Below are 17,405 nucleotides of genomic sequence, written 5' to 3'. Positions count from 1 at the left end.
CAGCTCCAGCAGGGTCAAATGTCAGTGACTGATTATGAGGCGAGGTTTTCTGAATTATCTCGCCATGCACTAATGATACTCCCTACTGAGGCGAAGAGAGTGCGAAGGTTTGTAGCTGGTTTACATACTGGTATTCAGGCCACTATGGCTCGAGAGGTTGAGATGGGTACCTCTTATGAGCGAGTTGTGGAGATAGCCCGGAGGATTGAGGGTGTACGTCAGCGGAGCCGAGAGCAGATTACGAGAGATAAGCGGTTCAGGTACTCTGGAGAGTTTAGAGGTGCTCCGTCCTGGGGCAGAGCTCGGTTCATGAGGGGGCAGTCCAGCAGACCCCCATATCCAGCACCACCACCTCCTCGAGGTGCTCCAGTATGACCTTATTTCAGTGCTATACCAGAGAGTTCTTATCGCCCACCAGCTATTCAAGGTTCTTTACGTGGGTATTCAGGTCCCCAGGGCCAGACACTTAGTCAACAGCCCATCGCACCGAAGAGTTGTTACGAGTGCGGGGATCCCAGTCACATGCGGAGGTTTTGCCCCAGGCTTCGGGGTAGACCAATACAGCAGGGTCAGTAGCCTATGCTTACCGGACCAGTTACTCCACCAGTAGTCCGACTACCCATAGGTAGAGGACAGGTGGGTAGGGGCCATCCTAGAGGTGGAGGTCAGCCAGGCGGAGGCCAGACAGTTGGCGCTCCAACTCGATTCTATGCTTTTCCGGCTAGACCAGATGCAGAGGCCTCAGATGCCGTGATTACAGGTATTATTTCTGTTTGTGGCAAAGATGCCTCAGTATTATTTGATCCAGGATCTACGTATTCATATGTGTCATCTCTATTTGCTCCATTCCTGGGTGTTTCTCGTGAGTCCTTGAGTACTCCTGTTTATGTGTCCACTCCTGTGGGCGATTCTGTTGTTGTGAACCGGATCTACCGGTCCTGTATTATTACATTCTGTGGTTATGAAACTAGAGCAGATCTCCTATTGCTTGAGATGACCGATTTTGAAATTATTCTGGGCATGGACTGGTTATCTCCATATCATGCTATTCTAGATTGTCATGCCAAGACTGTTACCTTGGCTATTCCAGCATTGCCTAAGCTGGAGTGGAAGGGTTCGCCTGTTAGTTCATTTAATCAAGTTATTTCTTTTATAAAGGCTCAACACATGGTTGAGAAGGGTTGTTTGGCTTATCTAGCCTATGTTCGGGATACTACTGCAGAGACTCCGGCTATTGATTCAGTGCCTGTAGTTCGGGAGTTCCCCGATGTATTTCCGTCAGATCTTCCAGGTATGCCACTTGATCGTGATATTGATTTCTGTATTGACTTGGCTTCAGATACCCAGCCTATATCTATCCCACCGTATCGGATGGCTCCAAAAGAATTGAAAGAACAGCTTGAAGAGTTACTAGCCAAAGGGTTCGTCAGACCGAGTGTATCGCCTTGGGGTGCACCATTATTATTTGTGAAAAAGAAGGATGGAACAATGCGAATGTGTATTGATTATCGCCAATTGAACAAAGTCACTATTAAGAACAAGTACCCGTTGCCGCGTATTGATGATCTATTTGACCAGTTGCAGGGTGTTAGGGTATTCTCTAAGATCGACTTGAGGTCGGGGTACCATCAGTTGAAGATTCGGGATTCGGATGTTCCGAAGACTGCTTTTCGGACTAGATATGGTCATTATGAGTTTTTGGTGATGTCCTTCGGTTTAACTAATGTCCGGACAGTGTTTATGGATCTGATGAACAGAATATTCATGCCATATATTGATTCGTTTGTCATTGTCTTCATTGATGACATCTTAATCTATTCGCGCAGTAAGGAGGAACATGAGCAGCATATGAGAGTAGTGCTTCATACATTGCGGGAACAAAAGCTATATGCTAAGTTCTCTAAATGTGAGCTTTGGCTAGAGTCTGTAGCATTTTTGGGACATATTGTATCGGGCGAAGGTATTAAAGTTGAACCCAAAACGATTGAGGCAATTCAGAATTGGCATCATCCCACATCGGCGAGTGAGATCAGGAGTTTTCTGGGTTTAGCAAGTTATTATCATCGGTTCGTTGAAGGTTTTTCATCTATTGCAGCACCTTTGACCAAATTAACCCAGAAGGGTGCTCCATTCCGATGGTCCAATGATTATGAGGTGAGCTTTCAGAAGCTCAAGACATCATTGACTACAGCACCAGTGTTAGTGTTGCCTTCCGGTTCGGGGATGTATATAGTGTATTGCGATGCTTCGCGCATTGGCTTGGGTTGCGTATTGATGCAGGAAGGGCAAGTTATTGTATATGCTTCACGTCAGCTGAAGCCCCACGAAAAGAATTATCTGGTACATGATTTGGAGTTAGCTGCGATTGTTCACGCTCTTAAGATTTGGAGGCATTATATTTATGGGGTGTCTTGTGAAGTTTACACTGATCATCGCAATTTGCAGCATTTGTTCAAGCAGAGGGATCTAAATTTGAGGCAGCGCAGATGGCTGGAGTTACTAAAAGATTATGATATTACTATCTTGTATCATCCGGGCAAAGCAAATGTGGTTGAAGATGCCTTGAGCAGGAAGGCGGAGAGTATGGGTAGTTTGGCTTTCATTTCAGCAGAGGAAAGGCCATTAGCCTCAGATATTCAATCCTTGGCTAACAAACTTGTGAGGCTGGATATTTCAGAGCCCAGCCGAGTTCTTGCATGTGTGGTGGCCCAATTTTCACTATTTGAGCAGATCAAGGCTCGCCAGTATAATGACCCATACTTGATGGTTCTTCGTGAAACGGTACTACAAGGTGGTGCCAAGGAAGTTACTATTAGAGCGGATGGTGTTCTGCTACTCCAGGATCGTCTATGTGTTCCTAATGTGGATGTACTGAGGAAAAAGATCCTGGAAGAGGCACACAGTTCTCGGTATTCTATTCATCCAGGTGCTACTAAGATGTATCGTGACTTGAAGCAACATTATTGGTGGCGACGAATGAAAAAGGACATAGTTGAGTATGTATCTAGGTGTCTAAATTGCCAGCAAGTTAAATATGAGCACCAAAGGCCAGGTGGCCTACTTCAGCAGATGACTATACTAGAGTGGAAATGGGAACGAATTACTATAGACTTTGTAGTTGGGTTGCCGCGGACCTTGAGGAAGTTTGATGCAGTTTTTGTGACTGTTGACAGGTTGACTAAGTCGGCACATTTTATTCCTGTTGTGACTATGTATACTTCAGAGAGGTTGGCCCAGATTTATATTCAGGAGATAGTTCGGTTGCACGGTGTGCCAATTTCCATAATATCATATAGAGGCCCTCAGTTTACTTCACATTTCTGGAGAGCAGTACAGAGTGAGTTGGGGACCCGTGTAGAGCTCAGCACAGCCTTTCATCCGCAGATCGATGGACAGTCAGAGAGGACAATTCAAATTTTGGAGCATATGCTCAGGGCATGTGTGATCGACTTTGGAGGTCAGTGGGATCGTTTCCTACCTTTGGCCGAGTTTGCTTATAATAACAGTTACCAAGCCAGCATCGAGATGGCTCCATTTGAGGCTTTATATGGTCGGCGATATCGTTCACCTATCGGATGGTTTGAGCCAGGTGAGGCTAAGTTATATGGTACTGATTTGGTAAGGGATGCCTTGGAAAAGGTAAAGTTGATTCAGGAGCGACTTCGTACAGCACAGTCCAGACAAAAGAGTTACGTGGATCAGAAAGCACGTGATATATCATTTATGGTATGTGAAAAAGTTCTTTTGAAGGTTTCGCCGATGAAGGGAATTTTGAGATTCGGGAAGAATGGAAAGTTGAGCCCAAGGTATATAGGCCCATTTGAGGTGTTGAAACAAGTTGGGGAGGTTGCTTATGAGATTGCATTGCCACCCAGTCTATCGGGAGTTCATCCGGTTTTTCATGTATCTATGCTCCGGAAGTATCATGCCGACCTATCACATGTGTTAGACTTCAGCACAGTTCAACTAGATAATAGCTAGGGTTATGAAGAGGAGCCAATTGCCATTGTTGATAAACAGGTTCGCTAGTTGAGGTCCAAGAGGATTTCTGCAGTAAAAGTCCAATGGAGGGGCCAACCAGTGGAGGAAGCAACTTGGGAGGCCGAGGAAGACATGCGGAGCAGATATCCACACTTATTCAGCACTCCAGGTACAATTCTAAACTCGTTCGAGGACGAACGTTTGTTTAAGAGGTAGAGAATGTAATGACCCAACCGGCCATTTTAACTTTTAGAACCTCGTTCCCTAAAATAAAACTTCACGTAGGTGCTTGTAATGATTTATGACTTGCGGGGATAGTTGGTTCGGGATTTGGAAGTGTTTGGGGTGAAACCGGAACACTTGGTTCCTAAAGTTGGCCTTAAAATGCTAAGTTTGACTTCGGTCAACATTTTGAGAAAACAACCCCGGAATAGAATTTTGATGATTCCAACAGCTCCGTATGGTGATTTTGGACTTAGGAGCATGTTCGGAATTTTATTTGGAAGTCTGTACTTAAATTTGGCTTGAAATGGCTAAAAACAAGAATTTAAGTTTGGAAATTTGACCGATGAGTTGACTTTTTGATACCGGAGTCAGAATCCAGTTCCGAAAATTTTCATAGCTCCGTTATGTAATTTATGACTTGTGTGTAAAATTTGAGGTCAATCGGAGTTGATTTGATAGGTTCCGACATCGAATGTAGAAGTTGAAAACTTTTAGTTTCATTAAGCTTGAATTGGGGTATGATTCATGGTTTTAGCGTTGTTTGATGTGATTTAGAGGTTCGAATAAGTTCGTATGATGTTTTAGGACTTATTGGTATATTTGGTTGAGGTCTCGAGGGCCTCAGGTGAGTTTCGGATGGTTAACGGATCAAAAGTTGGACTTAAAAAACTGTTGCAATTTTCCCTTCTACTGTATATTCTGGGCTACGATCGAGCCCCAGATCGAACCTAGATATCGAGCCCACGATCAAGGCCTGAGTCGAAGTCAGGGACGAGGCTCAGTATCGAAGCCACGATCGAAGGCAATGCTCGAGGGCCATGATCGAAGGCAAGGCTCGAGGGCCAGGATCAAGACCCAAGATCGAACTTGATCGAGGCCATGACCATGTCCCAGGCTCGAGGCCTGATCGAGGCCATGACCAGCTACCTGAGATCGAGCTCCCGAGATCGAGCTCCCCTGATCGAGCTCCTTGATCGAACTGGACATAGCTGTAAGTTATAAAAACAGAGGACATTCGTCCCATTTGCCATTTTTGACGAACTTGAGCTTGAGCAGAGGTGACTTTTGTCAGATCTTCAAGGGAAAAACATTGGGGTAAGTGATTCTAACTCGGATTTGGTCTATATATACAAGTATATCATTGTTTTCACCATAAATTAATGTTTTGAGATTTAAATTTGGGAAATTTTTAGAAATCTCATAGAAACGAATTTTTGAGATTTCGGTATCGATTCGGAGTCAGATTTGAGTAAAACTGGTATGGTTGGACTCGTAATTGAATGGGTTGTCGGATTTCATAACTTTTGTCGGATTCCGAGATGTGGGCCCCGCGGGCGAATCTTTAATTAATTTCGGGATCTTTTCATAAAAATGTAGTATTTTCTTATAGAATTGATTCCTATAATATTTAGTGATTGTATCGAATTATTTTGGCTAGATTCGAGCCAGACGGAGTTGGATAATCGTGGAAAAGGCCTTATAGTGGATTAATTGGAGCAAGACGAGGTAAGTCTCTTGTCTAATCTTGTGAGGGGCAAATTACCCCATAGGGATTAAATTGAATAATTGTTGCTAATTGCGGGGGCTACGTACGTATGAGGTGACGAGAGTCCGTGCGTAGCTACTATTAATGCTAAAGTCCGGGTAGTTTAAGACTCAAAGCATGAATTACTTGTGTGAATTGTATTCTTTATTAATTAAAATAATTGATGTATATATTGTGAATTGTTATGAAAAGTAGAAAAATAAGAAATTTTCATATGCTTAATTTTTGTTTAAATCAATTAATTGTTAAAAGAAATTGTTCTCCTCCCAAATTTATATTATAATAAATATACTCTCCTTCCGGAGGCACATAAGAAAATGTCCTCCTTTCTTGTGGAGCGGGCTGAACGCCTCGGCAGGATAGATGCATCTATGGATCGCGCCGCACGTCCCTCGGCAGTGTACACGACACTCTGGATCGGGTCGTACGTCCTCGGCAGAAATCGTGCTTAATAATAATAATTACACGATACTTTAATAATTTATTTCAGCTTGTGAAGCTAATTAATAAATTGGAAAATCCTTGGAATTTAATGAATTATTATTCTTGCTTGTTAAGGAATTAATTGTTACTCCTGTAAATGAGATTTAATTGATAAATTAAAAATTATTTGAATTGAAGGAATTTAATTAATATATTGAGATTTGTTACATTTGAAGGAATTTGATTTTTTCGCTGATTAAATAAATTTTTGTAAATTCTGTAAATCATGCTGATTTAAAAAAATCCTAATTTTATTTCAGTTATTATTATTGACCCATAGTGAGTGTCAAAGTCGGCCATCTCGTCTCTACCACTTCGAGATTAGGCTTGATGCTTACTGGGTACACGTTGTTTACGTACTCATACTACACTTGCTGCACCTTTTGCGCAGGATCTAAGACAGGTACTAGTGGAGGACCTATCATCACATACCCACGTCACCCCGAGGCATAGTGGTGAGCTGCCTTTCTGAGCCGTTCTGCAGCTACCAGTGTCTCTTGTTATATTTATATTCTGTCTATTTTATTTCACACAGTATTTGAAGTTTTGTATAATCTACTAGATGCTCATGCACTTGTGACACCAGGTCTTGGCACACACGTTGGTAGAAGTTGGTATTTTTATTATTTTCTTGGAATAAAAGTTTAACCAATGTGCGTTTGACTTATTAGTTGGCTTGCCTAGCTGTAGTGTTGGGCACCATCATGACCTATAGGTGAAATTGGGTCGTGACAAATAGCATAATGGGGCGACAACCTATCCATGCCCAAAATAATATCAAATTCCACCATGCTGAGCAATAATAAATTAGCTCTGGTCTTAAAACCACTAAGAGCAATCAAACACGACTGATACACGTGGTCCACAACGAGAGAATCTCCCACAGGAGTAGATACATAAATAGGGGAACTCAAATAATCCCCAGATACGCCCAAATACGGGGCAAAATAAGAGGACATATAAGAATATGTAGAGCCTGGGTCAAATAATACCGACGCATCTCTATGATAGACCGGAACAATACCTGTAATGACATAATCAGAAGCAACTGCCTCTGTACGAGCAGGAAGTGCATAATATCTGGCCTGGCCTCCTCCTCTAGGGCGACCTCTACCTCCCCGACCTCCACCTTGAGCTGGTTGAGCAGGTGGGGTGGCAGCTGGTACTGTAATCAAAGCCTGAGGACCCGGAGGAGCACACTGTGGCTGAAAAGTTTGTGGAGGTGCACCCCTCCTAATCCTGGGGCAATCCTTCACCATGTGGAGCGTGTCGCCACACTCAAAACAAGCTCTGGGAGGGCGTGGCTGCTGTGACTGGCTCGGGCCAGGTCTGTTGGACTGGCCGCTAGGAACACCCCGTGCAGGAGGCACACTAGATACTGGCAATGTATAATAAGGCTCCTGGGGTTTAGAAGGAGCTGGAACACCGCTGGAGGCTGGAAGAGTTGAATGAACGGGGCGGCTCACATAACCCCTACCATGGCGAGTTGCTGGGGCACGAGCTCCAGAATAATAACCAGCCTCTCGAGACCTCTTGGCCTCCCTCTCCTCTCTATCCCGGGCAAACATGCCCTCGAATCTCCTAGCAGTACCCACAACCTGTTGATAAGAAATATCCATCTCCAATTCCCTGGCCATACTACTCCGGATGCTAGGATGGAGACCCTCAATAAACCGTCGAACCCTCTCTCGAACTGTGGCAACTAAGGCCGGTGCATGTCGGGCCAAATTACTGAAACGAACTGCATACTCTGACACAGTCATAGCACCCTGGCGCAGCTGCTCAAACTCTGTGCTCCATGAGTCCCTGAGGCTCTGAGGGACATACTCTCTCAAAAACATGTCCGAGAACTGAGTCCATGTAAGTGAAGTTGCCTCAGCCAGACTACTCAACTCATAAGCACGCCACCACTGATAAGTTGCTCCTCTAAGCTGGAATGTGGTAAAAGAAACCTCGCTCGTCTCCGCTACGCCCATAGTACGGAGAATACGATGACACTCCTCCAGAAAATCATGAGTATCATCTGTAGCCAATCCGCTGAAGTTAGGTAGGTGGTACTTCTTGTACCTCTCAAGTCTGAGCTGCTCCGCCTCAGAAGTTGCTGCCCTAACCTCGGGCTGAGCTGGAGCTACCGGCTGCATTGGTACAACCTCTGGAACCTGGTCGACCAGAACCGGCTGCTCTGGAGTACGAGCGATGGGAGTCTGTGCTCCTCCCCCAGCCTGAGATATGGCAGGAGCAAGTGGAATCAATCCAGCCTGAGCTAAGGTGCTGAACATGCTCAGAAACTGGACTAGAGTCTCCTGGAGGGCAGGTGCAGCAACAGGTATCTCAGGCTGCCCTCCAGCTTAAGCTACTGAGGGCTCTTTTGTAGCAGCTCATGTGGGTGCTCTGGCTACACCACGTGGACGTCCTCGGCCTCTACCCCGGCCCCAACCTCTCGCGGTTCTAGTAGGGGGCGCGGGTTCCTGTTCATCATATCCGCATGTACGTGTCCTCACCATCTGTGAGAGAGTAGATTACAGAAATTTAGAATCTCTGAAGTCAACAATTTTCGCACGACAAGGAATCAAAGTAGTGAAATTTTCCTAACAGTTCCACAGCCTCCCAAAGATAAGTACAGACGTCTTTGTACCGATCCGCGAGACTCTAATAAAGCGGTTTGTGACTTACGACACCTACGAACATAGAGCTTTGATACTAACTTGTCACGACCCAAATTCCCCTCCATGTGACGTCGTGACGGCACCTAGTCTCTACAACTAGGTAAGCCTAACATTTGCAAAATAATGAAATAAAAATATAAATTTAAACAACTATTCAAAAATACACAACAAATCCCAACAAACTACAGAAGAAAAAATCTAGAGTCTCTATACATCAAAATCTAACAAAGAAAAATACATAAGACAATGGACATGAGAAAGAGTAGTAGGGGACTCCGAGGTCTGCGGACGCGGAATATATACCTTGAAGTCTCCAAAGCTGTCTCGGCTCACTGATAGTGCGGCTGATAAGGTATACCTAGATCTGCACACGAAAAACATGGGCAGAGAGTAGCATGAGTACACCACAATCGGTACCCAGTAAGTGCCAAGCCTAACCTCGGTCGAGTAGTGATGAGGTCAGGTCAAGGCCCCACTGGCAAATATATAATAAAACAATATAGAATGTAATACCGCAAAAAATAAAAATCTAAAATTTAACAACAATGAAATCATAGAAGGTAACAGCTTAGTACACAGAAACACAACCGGGGATTTCCCGAGATACCGTCCCGTAGTCCCAAACGTAAATGTGCAGGGGTATCTTCCGGAATACCGTTCTGTAGTCCAAAAATAAATGTGCAGGGGGATCTCCCGGAATACCGTTCCGTAGTCCCAAAGTAAATGTGCAGGGGGATCTCCCGAAATACCGTTCCATAGTCCCAAAGTAAATTTGCAGCGCAAGTTATAGAAATACAACTAAATCACGAAATTCTTATAATTTATACTAAGTACCAGTCAGGGAAAAAGCAAAAAATTCACTAAGCATGCTGCACATAATTCACATAAACAATTAAGACATGTAGACATGTTGTATTAGACTAAACATGATAGCTACACATATTGGAATAACTCAATTAAGAGTGAAAAATAGATTGGTACTCATTAAAATGGTATAGCTCAAAATAACAGGAAAACATGTTGTTGCTCGTTAAGAAAAATCGGGTTTTACCACAACTAGCCTGTGTACGTACTCGTCACCTCACGTACACGGCACTCACATAGCACAATAGTTCCAAATCATAAGGGAATTTCCCCCACACAAAGTTAGGCAAATCACTTACCTCGAACCAAGCTCAATCAATCGGTCACAATGCCTTTCCCACGAATATTCGGCTCTGAATGGCCCAAATCTAGCCAAAAGCAATTACATCTCGAAACCAGAAACCAACCATATGCACAAGTGATAATACATAATATGAAGCTACTCAAAGTCTCAAACCACTGAATGGAAGGCTAAAGCTCAAAACGATCGGTCGGGTCGTTACACTAGCTCCATTTTCTGTGTTTCAGTACTTTTCATAGCTCTATTTGATGATTTATGACTTGCGTGTGTGGTTCGTGTCAATTTTTGGAAAGTTTATATGTGAATATTTAAAGATACTATAATTTTTGACTTTAAAATAGCTAGAGTTGAGCACGGTCATAAACCTTTTGTAAACGACCTCGAATCGATATTTTGACGATTCCGGTAGGTTTGTATGATGATTTGGACTTGTGCGCATGTTCGGTTGGGGTCCCAATGATCTAAGGCCAATTCGGCACATTATATGGGAATCAGAAAATTGAGTTTTAAACTTGAAAATCTTGAGTTTTAATGATTGATTCATGATATTTGATGTTATTTTATTATTTGAGCTTGCGAGCGAGTTTGTATGATGTTATTTCACTTGTGTGAATGTTAGAATTGGATTCTGAGGGGCTAGGGTGAGTTTTGGATGGGTTGCACATGGTTTTGGCAAAGCTGATGAACAACTAGTGTTTTGAACCTGGAGATCTCGTATTTGCGAGGTTTTGCTCGTAAATGTGAGCATCGCTTTTGCGAGAGATGGCTAATGCGAATATGGATTGGGGTTGGGCACTTCGTATTTGCGAAGTTTGTATCGCATTTGTGGATTGAGATAGTAATAATTTCAAATAAATATAAGCAGTTAGGGAAAGGATAACATGGCAATAGAAAGGTAACAATTTCAGTTAAGGCACATATGAATCAAATAAGCTATAAGAGTGAATCATGAAGCAATTAAATCTAATTAAGCAGGTAGAGGTGAAACTTAGGATTAAGAAGCGTAATCATAACAAGAACAATTGCATATTAAGTGAATACAAGGGCCTAAGAACCCTAAAAGGTCAATTTTCCACAAATAAGTCCGAGCACATACTCGTCACCTGGCGTACAAGGACTACACTTAGCATAGAAGACTCAAATCCCAAGGGATAGTTCCCCCACACGAAGTTAGGCAAGATACTTACCTCAAAGAAGACAGACTGATACTCAAAAATGAACTTCTCGGTGAAATGGCCTCCGGAAGGCTCAAATCAAATCAAAATAACTTCAAAGCACAAATAAAACTCATAAGAAACTATTCCGGATCATAAAGCCTCAATCTTTATCAAAATCTAAAAATCGACCCAAAAGTCGACCTCCGGGCCCGCACCTCGGAACCCGACAAATTTCACAAAAATCTGAACACCCATTCCGATACGAGTTCAACCATACTAAAATTATCATATTCTGATACCAATTCGTCCCTCAAATCATGATTTTTCATTTTGAAACTTTTCTTCAAAAACCACCATTTTCCTCAACTCAAAATACAAATTAAATGATAAAAATGAAGTTAAAGTCATGGAATATAATAAATTCTAGGTGAAGAACACTTACCCAATCGATTTGTTTGAAAAACCCATAAAGAATCGCTCAAAACCGAGCTCCACAAGTCAAGATATGATAAAAATGGCTTAACCCTCGATTTGGAAAATATATTCTGCTGCCCAGGTGATTATGCATCGTGAACAACCATAATAGACTCATCTAATTAATGAAATCAACATTTTAACAAAAATTCCGAAATTTACTCATTTGCTCCCGAGTTTACTCGTACCAAAATTGTTCAAATTCGATACCAAAATCTTGATCAAAACCCCAAAATTCGGCCTAAGAACTTTTCTCAATTTCTCACCCCAAATCTGAAATTAAATGATGAATTCAAGCATAGATTAGTGAAATATAACCATAAAGGAGTTAAGAATCATTACCCAATCGATATGTCTGAAAATCCCTCAATCCCTCGTCCAAAATCCGAGCTCCCAACTCAAGTTTTTGATAAAAATGGCATAACCCCCGTTTTGGAAACTTTAATACTGCCCAGACATGTTCTTCTTCGCGAACGCGACCACACCCTTGCATTCGCGAAGTACAATTTACTTCGGCCTAAAAATCCTCCATCGCGAATGTGAAGACCACTCATCTTGACCCTTTGCGAATGCGGGATCTCCATCGCGTACGCGAAGCACGAAATCTCGCCTGCCTCCAGTTCTTCTTCGCAGACGCGAGAACCATGTCGCGAACGCGTAGCTTCGAGGTTCCACACCTTCGCGAATGCGAGAGCGAGAGCGATATAGAAAATGTGAAGAGTAATTCAGCTGCCCTTCCCAGATACCTTACGCGAACTCGATGAAGAAAATGCCTGCAACAGAACACTAGAAATCTGCTATCTTCCAAAGTCCAAAAGTGATCCGTTAAGCATCCGAAACTCACTCGAGGCTACAAGACCTCAACCAAACATACCAACAAGTCCTAAAACACCATAGGAACTTAGTCGAGCTTTCAAATCACATCAAAAAAATGCAAAAATCATGAATCACCTTCCAATTCAAACTTATAGAACTTGAAACTTCAAAATTCTACAACTGATGCCGAAACCTATCAAACCACGTCTGATTGACCCCAAATTTTGCACGCAAGTCATTCGATATTAAGGACCTATTCCAACTTCCGGAATCGGATTCCGACCCCGATATCAAAAATTCCACTAGCGGCCCAAAACTCCAAAAAATTCGACTTTCGCCATTTCAAGACTAAATGAGCTATGGACCTCCAAAACACAATCCGAACACGCCCCTAAATCCAAAATTACCTAACGGAGTTAAGGAACTGACGGAATTCCATTTCGGAGTCATCTTCACATAGTTTCAACTACGGCCCAAATCCTTAGGCTTAAGCTCTCATTTAGGGACTAAGTGTCCCAAAACACTCTGAAACTCAAAACCAATCATCCCGGCAAGTCACAATAGCAGAAATAGATATGGGGAAATCAGTTAATAGGGGATCGGGGCTATTACTCTCAAAACGACCGGCCGGGTCGTTACAGTTTGGCGGGGTATTACCGTCGCTTTGTAGAGGGATTCTCATCTATTGCAGCACCTATGACCAGGCTGACCCAGAAGGGTGCCTAGTTCAGGTGGACAGAGGAATGTGAGGAGAGCTTTCAGAAGCTCAAGACAGCTTTGACTACAGCCCCAGTATTGGTATTACCTACAGGTTCGGGATCTTATACTGTAAATTGTGATGCATCACAGATTGGTCTCGGCGCGGTGTTAATGCAGGGCGGTAGGGTGATTGCCTACGCGTCCAGACAACTGAAGGTGAACGAAAAGAACTATCATGTCCATGACCCTAAGTTAGCAGCTATTGTTCATGCCTTGAAGATATGGCGGCATTATTTGTACGGTGTTCCTTGTGAGATTTACTCCGATCATCGGAGTTTGTAGCATTTGTTTAAGCAGAAAGGTCTTAACTTACGTCAGCGGAGGTGGTTGGAGCTACTTAAGGATTATGATATCACTATTTTATACCACCCTAAGAAGGACAATATGGTGGCCTATGCTTTGAGTCACCGGGCAGAGAGTTTGGGGAATTTAGCATATCTACCGGCAACAGAGAGGCCATTGGCATTGGATGTTCAAGCCTTAGCCAGCCATTTTGTGAGATTGGATATTTCTTAGCCGAGTTAAGTATTGGCTTGTGTGATCTCTCGGTCTTCTCTTTATGATCGTATCATAGAGCGTCAGTATGAAGACCCCCATCTGCTTGTCCTTAAGGACACGGTCCAGCACTGTGATACTAAGGAGGTCACTATTGGAGATGATGGTGCACTGAGGATGCAGGGCAGGCTATGTGTGCCCAATATAGATGGTTTGCGTGAGTTGATTCTCCAGGAGGGTCACAGTTTGTGGTACTCTATTCATCCGGGTGCCGCAAAGATATACCAGGTCTTGAAACAGCATTACTGGTGGAGGAGACTGAAGAAGAACATAGTAGAGTATGTGGCTTGATGTCTAAATTGCCAGCAGGTAAAATATAAGCATCAACGACCAGGTGGATTGCTTCAGAAGTTAGAGATTCCGGAGTGGAAATAGGAGCGGATAACTATGGATTTCGTTGTTGGACTCCCACGGACTCAGCGGAGGTTTGATGCAATTTGGGTGATTGTGGATAGGCTGACCAAGTCGGCTGATTTTATTCCTGTGATGACTACCTATTCTTCCGAGCAGCTAGCTCGAATTTACATCCGTGAGATCGTTAGGTTTCATGGCATACCAGTATCTATTATCTTTGACCGGGGTACGCAGTTTACATCACGGTTCTGGAGAGTTGTACAACATGAATTGGGTACTAGGATTGAGTTGAGCACAGCATTTCACCCTCATACGGACGGGAAGTCTGAGCGCACTATTAAGATATTAGAGGATATGCTCTGTGCGTATGCGATAGATTTTGGGGGTGCTTGGGACCAGCTCTTGCCACTTGCAGAGTTTGCTTACAACAACAGTTATCAGTCCAGCATTCAGATGGAACCGTATGAGGCTCTGTACGGTAGGCGGTGTCGGTCCCCAGTGGGTTGGTTCGAGCCCGGTGAGGCCAGATTATTGGGTACGGACTTGATTCATGATGCCTTGGAAAAGGTGAAGGTGATTCAGGATAGACTTCGCACAGCCCAGTCCAGACATAAGAGTTATGCAGATCGGAAGGTTCGCGATGTTACATTCATGATTGGAGAGCGAGTCTTGCTCCGACTTTCGCCTATGAAGGGTGTTATGAGGTACGGGAGAAAGGGCAAGTTGAGCCCTCGGTATATTGGGCTTTTTAAGATACTTAAGAAAATTGGAGAGATGGCTTATGAACTTGCTTTGCCACCTAGTCTATCAGGTGTTCATCCAGTGTTCCATGTATCCATGCTCCGAAAGTATGTCGGAGATCCGTCTCATATTCTGGATTTCAGTACAGTGCAGCTGAACGGTAAGTTGACTTATGATGTGGAGCCGGTGGCTATTTTAGACCGGTAAGTTCAAAAGCTGAGGTTCAAGAACATAGCATCAGTGAAGGTGCAGTGGAGAGGCCAGCCAGTCGGAGAAGCTACTTGGTAGATTGAGGAAGAGATGCGGAGTAAATACCGACACTTATTTGAGACTTGAGGTATTATTCTAAACCCGCTCGAGGACTAACGTTTGTTTAAGATGGGGAGAATGTAACGACTCGACCGGTCATTTTGAGTATTATAATCATGTTTCCCCATTTACTGCTAAATTTATGCTTTACATTTGTTGTGTGACTTGCCGGGGGTAATTGGTTCGGGTCCGGTGTGGTTTTTGAATGATTTGGAATACCTAGTTCCAAGGTTTTGAAATTTAGTTGAAAAGGTTGACCAGATGTTGACGTATATGTAGTGACCCGGAGAAATTTATCTAAGGAAATTAAGGTTTTGTGGTGACGAGGTAGATCAATTAGTCGCTCGGACGTTTTGGGTTGGACAATGCACCGGGAAGTAAAAGAAACTTTTTGGCAGAAAAATATGTTTCTGTGGTCCATTATGTGACCGCATAATCACTCTACGGGCCGCATAATGTCCCCAGAAGTGAGGCAGAAGAGGGCCAGTTTGGATAAAATCTGCGGTCGACTATGCGACCGCATAACTGATCTGCGGTCACTATGCGACCGCAGAACAGGTATGCGGGCCGCATAGTGATCGCATACACATACAAATGTTTGCCAGTATTTGACATTGATATGCGATCCACATAACCATTATGCGGTCGCATATGCGACCGCAGAACCTGTTCCGGAGCTTCATTTTTCTGATTTTATAAACCCGACCCCATTCTTATAAAACACTATTGGGGGTCTTTTTGAAGGGTTTCATCTGATATTTTAGAGAGAGGTGAGAGCATTTTAGAGAGTGAAAGTGAAGACTTAGTCATTTATCCATCAATTTCTTGTTCAAGGTTTGAAGATTTCACAAGGATCTTGCTAGGGCTTCAAAGAGGTAAGAATTTCTTTCCTCAATTCTTCAATTTTGGGTTTGGAGTAAAGATGGGTGATTAATAGTATGATTCTTGGGTGTAAGAGTATTATGTATACATACCAATAAGGTTGTGGAAAGATCGTTAAGTTCAAATGGGTAAAGATTGGGTTGAAAATGGTATAAATCTTCATAGACTTTAATTGAAGATTTGAGGTTCGAGTTGATGTCAGATTTTGGTGAAATTTGTATAATTGGACTCGTGGTTGGATGGGCGTTCATATTCTGTAACTTTTGTCGGGTTCCGAGATGTGGTCCCCACAGGAGATTTTGAGTTAATTTCGGAATTTTCGTTAAAATATTGATTTCATTAATTAGATGAGTCTATTATTGTTGTATTTATGATACGTAATTGTTTTTGGCTAGATTTGGGCCATTCAGAGCCGGATATTAGTGGGAAAGGCATTGTGACCTATTGATTGAGCTTGGTTCGAGGTAAGTAGCTTGCCTAACTTTGTGTGGAGGAAATCCCCTTAAGATTTGGAACTATTGTGCTCTGTGAGCGCCGTGTACGTGAGGTGACGAGTACGTACACGGGCTAGTTGTGGTAAAACCCGATTTTTCTTAACGAGCAGCAATATGTTTTCCTGTTATTTTGAGTTATACCATTTTAATGAGCACCAATCTATTTTTCATTCTTAATTGAGTTATTCCAATATGTGTAGCTCTCATGTTTAGTCTAATACAACATGTCTACGTGTCTTAATTGTTTATGTGAATTATGTGCAGCATGCTTAGTGAATTTCCTGCTTTTTCCCTGACTGATACTTAGTCTAAATTATAAGAATTTCATGATGTAGTTGTATTTCTATCATTCGCGCTGCATACTTACTTTGGGACTACAGAACGGTATTCCTGGAGATTCCCATGTACTGCATATTTACTTTGGGACTACGGAACGGTATTCTGGGAGATCCCCCATGTCTTTCATATTTACTTTGGGACTACGGAACGGTATTCCGGGAGATCCCCCTGCTCATTTATGTTTGGGACTACGAGACGGTATCTCGGGAGATCCCAGTTGTGTTTCTGTGTACTGAGCTGTTACCTTCTATGATTCCATTGTTGTTAAATTTTAGCCTTTATTTTATTGCGGTATTACACTCTATATTGTTTTATATATATTTACCAGTAGGGCCCTGACCTGACCTCGTCACTACTCGACCGAGGTTAGGCTTGGCACTTACTGGGTACCAATTGTGGTGTACTCATGCTACTCTCTGCACATGTTTTTTTCGTGTGCAGATCTAGGTGCACCTTATC

Source organism: Nicotiana tabacum, chromosome 2, assembly GCF_000715075.1.
Source record: "Nicotiana tabacum cultivar K326 chromosome 2, ASM71507v2, whole genome shotgun sequence".
NCBI lineage: Eukaryota > Viridiplantae > Streptophyta > Magnoliopsida > Solanales > Solanaceae > Nicotiana > Nicotiana tabacum.
This window is presented reverse-complemented; position numbering follows the sequence as displayed.